The sequence below is a fragment of the Dasypus novemcinctus genome, chromosome 24 (genome assembly GCF_030445035.2).
Source record: "Dasypus novemcinctus isolate mDasNov1 chromosome 24, mDasNov1.1.hap2, whole genome shotgun sequence".
Classification (NCBI taxonomy): Eukaryota; Metazoa; Chordata; class Mammalia; order Cingulata; family Dasypodidae; genus Dasypus; species Dasypus novemcinctus.
Genome location: NC_080696.1, coordinates 9,950,039 through 9,960,791, shown reverse-complemented (window position 1 = coordinate 9,960,791; position 10,753 = coordinate 9,950,039). Strand labels below are relative to the sequence as shown.

Here is a 10,753-nt window from a genome sequence, read left to right as displayed (position 1 = left end):
TGAATCACCTGCGGATGTTGTTAAAATGCAGATTCTATTTCATGGATCTGCAGTGAGCAAGATTCTGCATTTCTAAAAAGCTCTCCAGGTGATGCTGAAGCTGCGTGTCCGAGGACCACATTTTGTGTAGCAAGGGGTAGGCTATTGTTTCCGAAACATGTCTCTTCTTAAGATTCAAAGATAGTGCCCATTGGGAACACAGCTTTCAGGCTTCCATCCTCATCTTGTTGACTCATAATCTAGCTCTCCAACTATTTCTAGCGGGAGATATTATGGAAAGACTACAGCAGTATGAACAAAACAGCTGTTCCTCTGTTCTTTCTGATCATTGGATCCCAAAGGGAAAAAGAGGAAGAAAAATTCAAAACCAGTAGCTCTGTGTCCAGACCATGGAAGACAATTCTGAGTGTCTCCCTGGGTGGTCCACTACCCATGCTTGACCCCACACAAAGGCTTTTACCCTAGACCGGAAGTTCTTATCCTGACTGCATACCAGAACGGTCTAGGGTCCTGAAAAAAATCAATGCCTGGGTCCCACCCCTAGGAGTTCTAATTTAATTGGCCTGCATATTAGGAATCTTAGAAGCTCCTCAGATATTTCTAAAGGATGGCTAAAATTGAGAACCAGTGCATTGGAAGACGTTGTGTAAAGGAATTCTACATGAAGAAATACCGCCCACCATTTTATAACCGTGATCAAAATCCTGCCATTACAGTTATTTGGGGTCAGGTTATTGCCTCCAAAAGTTTCCTGTTAAAACTATATAGCCTAGTGCTCACTTTGGCAGCACATATACTAAAATTGGAATGATACAGAGATTAGCATGGCCCCTATGCATCGATGACATGCACATTCATGAAGAATTCCATAGTTTTCAATAATAGGGGGAGTTGGGATTTTTTCTTTTGGACTAAGGAAAACATTCAAAGGTTTACTGGGGCAATGACAGCACAACTCTGTGATGAAAGTGCAAACCACGAGTGCACACTTAAGATGGAATGTACAAGGCATGGACTTGTATAGCACAGTGAACCATGTGGTGGAAGACGGACTGCGGTTAAGAGCACAAATTCAAGAGTGTTCCCTCATGAACTACAACAGTGTGCAATACTAATACATAGTGTTAACAATAGGAAGTGTATGGGAAAATACACCAAGTGTACACTATGGACCATAGTTAGTGGTAATAGTCTGATGATGTTCTTTCATAATCTGCAACAAATGTTCCACAACAATGTAAGGTGATGGTGGAAGGGCAATGTTTGAGAATTCTCTGACTGTGCACGATTGTTTCGTAAGCTCACAACTTTTCTAATAAAAATAAATAAATTTTAAAAAACTGCAATAACAACAAAAAAGCTATATGGCCCAGAATCCAGCCCACCTCCCCAGCCTCATCTCTCTCCAGTCTCCCCCACGCTTTCTTTGACTCAGCCACAGGCTGCTGCACATGCATCATGGGCCTGGAACTCCTTTCCCTCTCCTAGTCATCTGGTTAACTTCTACTCCTTTAAATATTTCGGACACTTGCTGTAAATGCAAGTGAGCATCAGCTCGGAGAAGCTGAATAGCCTGTATGTTTGATGGGGGGGTGTATGTATGTGGTGCTTTATTTGACGTTGTTGTGTTTAAAAATTCTAAATTTTCTTCCTTTTTAAGAAAGAATTTGACCCCTTAACAAGTGAATCCTTTTACCCCTCTCAGCCTTATCCATTGAAGAGGTGACTTGAGAAACTCCTCAGATGGGACAACGAGGGGAAATGAAATAATATGATTAAACCCCAGACCAAGATGCCACAGGAGCTGATATTAGGTCTTTCACTCACTCGCGCTCATCCACGCCATCTCCTCAGAAAACCCAGATTTAATTGGCTCACTTTGACCTACTCCCATGTGGAACAACAGGGCTGGCAGGGAGCCTGGCAGCCCGGGGGAAGGGCGGGCAAAGTTCAAAGAGATGCTTTTCATCCAGGGATGGAGATTTAGTTGCACATCATCCAACGTATTGAAGACAATTCTTTTCCAAGCGTGCTCCTCGCTGTTAAGGAAATGTTGTTTGACTACATATTGTAGTATGCTGCTGTGTATTTTTATCAACTTTTTTGAGATATAATTACATACAATATACTGTGCCCAATCAAGTGGTACAATTTTCTCTTTTGGCGAATGCAGCCACCCTTGTACCCCACCACTGGGAGTAGGAGCATTCCCTTGCCCCCCAAAGTTTCCTCTACTGTTTGCTATCCCTTCCTTCCTCTACCACTGGCCCCAGGCCACCCCCGATCTGCTTTCTGTCACTATACATATTTGTTTTCCAGAATTTCATATAAATGGAACCATACAGTATGTACGGTTTTTGCATCTAACTTCTTTCCCAGGGTATACATTTAATTTAGAGCTCCTGTTCATTACAACTAAACAACTGAATTGGTGAAAATAAGCAAGTGAAGGTCAATGAAAAAGGAAGCCAGTTCTGATCAGTTGTAGGATTTTAAAAATATATCTTTTAACTCATTAATGAGGCAACTATTAAGATCATGTTTAACAAAACTCTTACAATGATAGTTATTGTTAACAATAAAGTGGCTAGATAAAAGACTCCAGAGAACATAAGGCTCTGTCAGAAAATTTTGAATTATTGCTTTATTTTTACACAGGGGTGACACTTCAATTCAATGCTTAGGAAAAGTAACAGACAAGAGAAAATGAAACCAACTACAAGTAAAAATGCAAATTTGTCAAAGGAGACTAAGAAATAAGACTTGTGTGAGAGACCAAAACTGTACTCTATACAATTGGATCAAAGGTTAGTGAGAGCCGAAAAGTGACAGAGGATATTTTAAATTGTGCTGTATTATTTTCAGATGCCCATTGTTGATTCTGCTGCTGACAGGGAGGAGAACACCCTTATCATTTCAAGTTTATTTCTAAAAAAACGGGGATTGCTTCTGAGGTGCCCTTTTCCTGCTTAGCAGAGGGGATAAAGCACCCCAAGAGATTTCCCCCATTCCAGAGAGAAACTCACTCTCCCCACACTCATTTGCTTTTTGTATTCCTATTTTATTGTGACGAGGAAAAAGAGCTCCTCTGTAATCAGATAGTACTGCTAGTCAGTGATTAGAGAAACGTAAATTTCAATAAAATGATGGATCGTTAGTATGTAGGAATCACAGTGCAGACATTGGGACCCCTTTCTGGGGAATGTTCTCAGTGTATCGTTCACAGAATCTATTAAAAGTCTGCTAATTTCAAAAGCTTCCCATCCTGCCCTGAATATCATGAGGTCTCTTCTCCCCTCCCTGGAAGCCTCTGGGTCTCCTTTCCCCTACTGAAGTGACGCCAGACCCTTCATTCCCTGCTGACCCCCGGTGATGCTGGGAGGCCTTTGGCTGTATTTGATATGAAAGATGGCAGCTTTGGCCTGGGAAGGGCTGGCATGGGTGACAGCTGCTGATTACCTGCCCTGGTGCAGTCACCTGTGCTACATCTCTCTTCATGACAAAGTCTTATTTTCAAAGCCAGTGCTGTTTTCCCCCACAATATTTAGCTTTCAGGATAGCCTGGCTGAATTCTTGAACACAGGTATTAGTCATTTTGGTAGTTTCCTAAATGTCACTTTTCATTTAGAAGAATACTCATTTTGTGTTTTCACATTTTATGATAATCGAACAGGAATTTCTTACACCTGTTGATGTTTTTTAATTTATCGAGCCTCTACCTATCACCTCTCACTCTCTCTTTCTCTCTCTCTTTCTTATAATCTGTCATCTATTTTACTTTATTATTTTTGGCCAGGCAACATATATGTTGTCACTGCCTATAAATATTTAACTCAGTCCTGTTTTCCTCACCTTAGTTGAGCTACGCACTGTCGATTTTGCAAGGACTGAACTTAATTACTCTTTAAATTAGCTTCAGAAAGTTCACACTACAGTACAGCTTTGAAAAAAAAAGTTATTAAATACTCAAGAAGGCACAGAAACAGAGTGGTAGGATATAAACTTGATACAAGGAAGCAAATGCTCCTTTTTGGAGGAATGACCGTAGTGTGTTTTTGTTTGTTTGTTTGCAAAGCAATAGTGATTATCAGGAGAGAATCCAAGAAAGAAAGCATACGAAGTCTATGAAACTGAACTCTTCTTTGTTACTGCATAAGGACTGCCTATTTCATGCCAGGTAGAAGGCCCCAGCATCAGAGCACCAGCCCCTTGGAAGAAAATCTCTGTGACAAGAGAAGAGGCTGCTCCTAAGAAAGGCTTCTTCACTAACACCCTCCAAAATCCAAAGACAGTATTGCTTAGGAAAGGATGGACAGAGACAATATGTACCGAAAAGTCATTGTTTGACTCTTACTGTAAAGATGTCTTAGGAATTTTACGACAAATTTATTTTGCTTACACCTTCATTTTCTTGTATATACAAGACTGATATATGACAAATGTGCATGTGATTTGGGAGAATTCATGAAATAGGATCAAAAGGCAAATTTTTACAGAGAATTTATGTAATCAGAGGGCATTCCAAGGGCACTGGACACCCAGACAAAGGTCAGAGGATGGAATAATGTTAAACAAGGTGGGGCAGAAGAGCAGCAACTCATGACTATGGAGTTAATGTAAGGAGTGGCTGTCAAACATGGCTCCCAACTTCTTTGACATTCCCCCCCACAGCAGGGTATTAATGGCCCCTCCCCTTGAATCTGGGGGGGGGGGCTCAGGATTGCTTCAACCAATTGAGTATGGTGGGGGTGATGCCTAACTGTTTGGGATCGCAGTGTTCAGGATCCAAGGCTAGATCCTAAAATGTTGCTTTAATTTGCTAAAGATTGCAAAGCACTAGACCAGAAATGGGTTGACTTTTCCAATGGGAATTTATTGGGTTAAAAGCTTACTTTCTGAGACTATGAAAATCTCTAAATCAAGCCATCATCAGTGATGCTGTCTCACCAAAGGTCGGCTGTCGGCAATCCTGGACTCCTGTCATGAGGCAAGGCACAGTGGTGACTTTGCCTGTCTCTGCCTTCTCCTCCAGGCTCACTTTCTGCCTAAGCTCAGCTGTGGGTGATCAGGCAGATAGCAGGGGATAATGGCCACATTGACTTCTCTCTCCTCTCTCCTCCATTCTGCTTTGGACTTCTCCATCTGTGGCTTTTCTCTCTCCTGCATTCATTGATTTCAACTTCTGGAGGCTTGTTTTTGTCACTGTGGCTTCCCCGCCCCCCCACCCCCACCCCCCGGGTCTGTGGCTCTTTATTCCTCATTTATAAAGGACTTGAGTAAGAGGATTAAGATCCACCCTGAGTCATGCCCTACTAAAGTGATCTAATCAAAGGAAGTTTCCTTACCTGAACCTAATCAAAAGGTCCCATCTACAATAGGTTTAATTTAAGAACATAATTTTCTTGGGGTCCATAAAAGACCCAAACCGACACAAAGGTAATGAAGTCTCCTTCTGGTTATTTTGGAATACTCACTTTCTGGATGTTTCCTCTGAGAATATTCCACTGTGGACCCACCTTTGATGCTGTAAGAAGCCAAACAAAATGAAATAGCCACATACAGACACTTAAAAACTGAGTCCAGCCTTGAAGTCATTCCAGCCCAGGTTACAGGCACGTGAATGAAGAAGTCTCTACATAATTCTGTCCCCCACACATTTGAGTCCTCCTCTCTGAGGCCCCAGAGATCATGTAACAGGCAAGCAATCATCTCTGTACCCTGCCCAATGTCCTGAATCCATGAATCCATGATGATAATAAAATCATTGCAGTTTTATGCCACCAAGCTTCAGGCTGTTTATTACCAAATAATGACTAGAGTAGTGTGGTTTGATGACAAACATTCTTGGTCTCCCAGATTTCTGTAAGTCTTGTGAGCAGAGGCACTGACTACCTTTAATTTGAGAATATCTTTTCAAGGATGCTTATATAGCAAATAGTCTGAGAAGATATAAGTAGCGTCTCCCTCTGGAACAAATGGAAAATATCCCTATAGCATTGGAAGAAAGAAATACTGTCTTCATTCAGAGCAAAGGCTAGGCAGAATATTACTTGTTATTATAAAATATTTGAGTCCCCTAAGCTCTGGGTTCCTTTCTTCACAACCTACTGTGTGTGCAAGAATGAATCTGGGTCCCCCCTTTTCACGCCCATGGGACTTTGGGGCAACTGGACTAACCTGATGTGCTTGCGCTCATGCTGCTTGCTCTGCCATACTCAACAAAGTTCCTTCTCTCCGACCTAAGAGTCTCATGGCTTCTGCCAGCATCTGTGATAACAGTAACAGGTTGGTTGGCAGCTTGAAGTGGGATAAAATCTCAGTCCCTCATAGCTCTTGACAAACACACGGGTTATAGAGACAGACTTGGGTTCAAGTATGAAGTGTGATTTCAAATCCTGGTGTGAATAGGATAAGTTATGTAACCCCTTTGACTCTCAACTTCCTCACTTGCTAATCAGGAGAATAATCATATCCACCTCCTAGAACTTCTGTGAGAATTAAATGAGGCCCTGGGTGTCAAATGCTGAGAATAGTGCCTGGAAGTTAGTAAGTGTTCATTAACAGGAATCTTCTCTCACTTAGAGATCATTCTCCCTGGATTTTCCAGAACAACAGTCACATCAAATAGTCTCATGTCCATGTGCCTCCCATTTAATGAGCAGCAGGCTCTATCCCAGGGAATCTCTTTCCTCTTTTGTAGATTCAAGGTATACTCATGTTATCATATCACGTATTCTAATTTCTGCCTCAGAAAAATACCATCACTATGAGATAGATGTATTATTTTCGTGTGCCAAGGACCATACTCTACCTATATTTCCTCATTCGCTCCCTACCAGAAACAACCCAAAGAGGCTGGCATCATTTTCACCTTTTTTACAGATGATGAAACTGCTCTATTCCACTAATTATTGGAAGAGACTTTTTAAAAGACTGATTGAGAAGTGGCAGATGTAACAACCTACAGTCATTTGGAGAAAAACAGTAGCTTCAAATATTTTGATCTTTCAATAAAAGTTTATATCCTATCTAAAACTATAATTTACAAAAAGACAAAGCTTACTTTCTTCAAAAAGACAGGGCTTTATGGTCTTAAGGGGAATGATCATATAATTTATTGTCTAAACTGGGGAAATTTTGAGAGTGAAAGGGGATGCTATTAATATTTTTTTCCAGGACAATAGGCATAAAGCAGGACTGTCTGGGGTATATTCTCCCTAGTCAGGACAGTGACCCTGTCAAAGATAACTGGAAATATACGCTAGCCTCTAAGCCTGTCCAGGAACAGGGGCAAATACTTAAATATCTCATCATAAAAAGAATTAAAAACTGATATTGGCCCAGTGGTTAGGGCATCCACCTCCCACATGGGAGGTCCCCGGTTCAAACCCGGGGCCTCCTTGACCCGTGTGGAGCTGGCCCATGCACAGTGCTGATGTGCGCAAGGAGTTCCGTGCCACACAGGGGTGTCCCCCGCTTAGGGGAGCCCCACGCGCAAGGAGTGAAACCCGGAAGGAGAGCTGCCCAGCGCGAAAGAAAGTGCAGCCTGCCCAGGAATGGTGCTGCACACACGGAGAGCTGATGCAACAAGATGACACAACAAAAGGACACACAGATTCCCATGCCGCTGACAACAACAGAAGCGGACAAAGAAGACACAGCAAATAGACACAGAGAACAGACAACTGGGGTGGGGGGGAGGGGAGAGAAATAAATAAATAAATAAATCTTTAAAAAAAAAACCTGATAGACATACCACGTTTAGACTTCTATCCTAAATAAAGTTGTAAATGCTGGCACTTGGGGAAAAACTTTTCTATGAAATTTAAAGGAAGTAGCTCATGGGACATTTAAATCATAAGAAAAGGTAAAATAAGCATCATGTGAGCTTTGGATAGCTCACCCATGTTAATAGCCAAAAGCTGTTTTACATGTCTTACCTTTACATTTGGGGAAACAACCCTAATAATTTATTTACTTATAACAATATTTGTGTGTGTATTTACATGTGCATGTGATGGCACCAAATTTTCAATGATTAATGTCAGCTTTTATTGTCCCAATCTCCAGGTCAGTGCTTCTCAAAATTCAGCATGCGTACGATTAGCTAGAGGATTTATTAGAATATATGTTCTTGCCCCACCCCCAGATTCTGACTTAGGAGTTCTGCGGTGGGGGCTGACTTCTTAGACGTCTTTGTCGGTTAAGTGTTCATGTCTAACAAATCACCTCCAAGCTCAGGGGCCCAGAGTACTGTGTTGCTCTTGGATTTCTAGGCTGTCCGGCAGTTTTGCTGGGCTCGGCCGGGTGCACTCCACATCTGGGGTCACCTGTGGTTTGAGAGGTGGCTCTGCTGCTCTCGCTGGTTCCTTCACACGTTTGGGGGTTGGCTGATTGCAGGCTGGTCTATGTTACTGAGACTACTGGAATCTCTTCCCTGTGCCTCTCATTCTCCAAAAGACCAACTTGGGTTGGTTCCTGTGGGGATGGGGAAGCTTCTAGGAGAGAGGGCGGAAGCAACCAAAGCAGGCCTTGAGGCCTAGGCTCAGGACAGAGCCAGCACCATTTCTGCCACTTTCTGTTGGCCAAGCATGTCACTAGGCAGCTCAGGTTCATGTAGAGGGATAACACACTTCACCTCTTGGTAGTAAAGGTTTCAGTCTTTCAAAAGGGCTTGGATACAGGAAGTCATCAACCAGGGCCACAAATGCCACTGATGTAGGCATCTAAGACAAAGGCCCCCAGGTCGTCCGCTCTCATTCCAGACCTAGAAGACTTACCTAGAAGCCAGACGGAAAAGTAAGCAGACCTGAACGCATTCAGTTTGCTGGTCTTGGCTGTTTAGTGAACGAAGGGCCCATAGGATTTAATTTCAACCATGTGAAAGCTGAAGAGGTACAAAGGTTTAAAGAAAATGAAATTTCTAGTTGATATCTGCTTTTCTTTAGGCATATGTTATGAGCTCTTAGAGGGCAGCTTGGATTAATGGACATGACAAATGACTCACCACCAAACATAGGAAAGAATACAGCATACAAAAGGCTGAAATCTAGGAAATTTTTAAAAAGTACTCTAAAGGTCACTCTTAGTTAAATAAGCTGAAGCTTGTTCTCATTGGTTCTTCCTCGTAAATTAAGGAGAAATGGCAGTAGGGGATCTAAAAAGTGCCTGCTAAAAACAGATGTTAATGATTTTATGTAAACCATAGCCCAAATCCTGCATTTCTCTCTAAATTATCCTGCCTGATGTACTTTCTTTGGTAAGTGGAATGAATGCTACCTTTTCTTCTCAAGACCTCCGTTGGTTCCCCCAAATTTCTTCTTACCACTGTGAGAGACCTCTGGGTAAGAAATTTAACATCTCTGTTCCTGAAGGAAATCATTTCTCAGACACATAAGAGCAAACCATAGGATTCCAAAGGTTCTTCCTTGTACGTTAATTAAATGTGATCAGCTGGTTTTACAAGACAGATCCCTCTTGGCCCCAGCTTTATCATGGGGCTTTGTGGCTTCAAGGTATCCAGGCTCTTCAAATATAATGTGCCTGTCTGTCTTATTCACAGTTCAACATGCTTTGAAATTGGAAAAGATGATTATTTTCAATTTTCCCTTTACCCACTCCCCCAGCCCACATCCTACATTCAGCAAGGTACTCAAAGGTACGGGGGAAGAGAAGGGCTGTGGTGGTAGTTTTCTCCTCCTGAAAGGGCCTAAGAATACCAGCTGGAGCTGACCAAAATCTCTCTTCCAAAGATGTCAATTCATTTGTTTCCAGGCCCTTGTTTATGTAACACTTTAATTATAGCATAACCAAATCACAAGTATTCAACCATGGGAAAATGTAAAGTCATTAAGCAACTTAAATATCACCCCACCCTTTTCAAGCAGACAACACAATCATTAAGCAATTAATGCATGTTGAGACATTTCCCCTTTTTTTGGCCTTAATGCCAGGTTCAATCATTTCGACCTGGGGAGCACAGATGAAACCTACTCATTACGCTCCTTGATGGGAAGCAGAGTATCTTACATGTTCCTTTTTAAACAGAATTTCAATCACCAACCCCCACCATGCACAGAGCAAGGCAGGTTTAACCTGGTTGCAAAATAAAATTGGCTCTTGATTGAGACTGCCCAGCATTTCCAATAGGTGGATGAGTCACATTTGAACTTGAATCTCTGTTAACTACTTGTCTTCCTGAGCTTGTACACTTTACCTCGTATAAGATCTCGGGTTCTGCTGACATATTGGGCTGTGGTTTGCTGTAGGTCTTATAGAATGGAAAACGTCCTCCACTTTATTTCCTGAACAAATATGATGACCTGCTTTATTTGTGAGGTTGTAGCTAAAGTTGGTGACAGTGAGATATATTCTCTTAGTGTAAGGGTAAAATTAAGGACATATATAGAGAAGAAAAATAATTGGGGATTTTTGTATAATTCTTACATTGAAAATGTTAGGTCACTAAACAAACATTTTACATTTCTGCAGTCTATATTTGCTCAAAAATCAGTGGTTCCAATTCAGTCATTGACATGAGGGGCTTTGCAGTTAAAAATTGTTTTATCCCCTAAGAGGCAAGAATGGATCATTCATTCAAGAACTATAAATTGAGATTGGCCATGTACCAGGCACTGCTCTAAGAAGTGAATAAGCTTGAGGTCCCTAATCTTTCATGGACCATATTCTCATGGGGGGAGAGAGAGACTACAAAGAAGTAAGCAGATAAGCAGGACAATAAAATATAGCAAGA

The 10,753-nt window shown here is 41.7% G+C and overlaps 1 non-coding gene across 1 annotated transcript; it reads left to right on the top strand.

Moving 5' to 3' along the window:
* The first annotated feature begins 772 nt into the window (after window positions 1-772).
* On the top strand, window positions 773-876 carry LOC111764938 (U6 spliceosomal RNA). The gene has a single exon (XR_002797414.2). It is a non-coding gene; the product is annotated as a U6 spliceosomal RNA (small nuclear RNA).
* The last annotated feature ends 9,877 nt before the right edge of the window (window positions 877-10,753 follow it).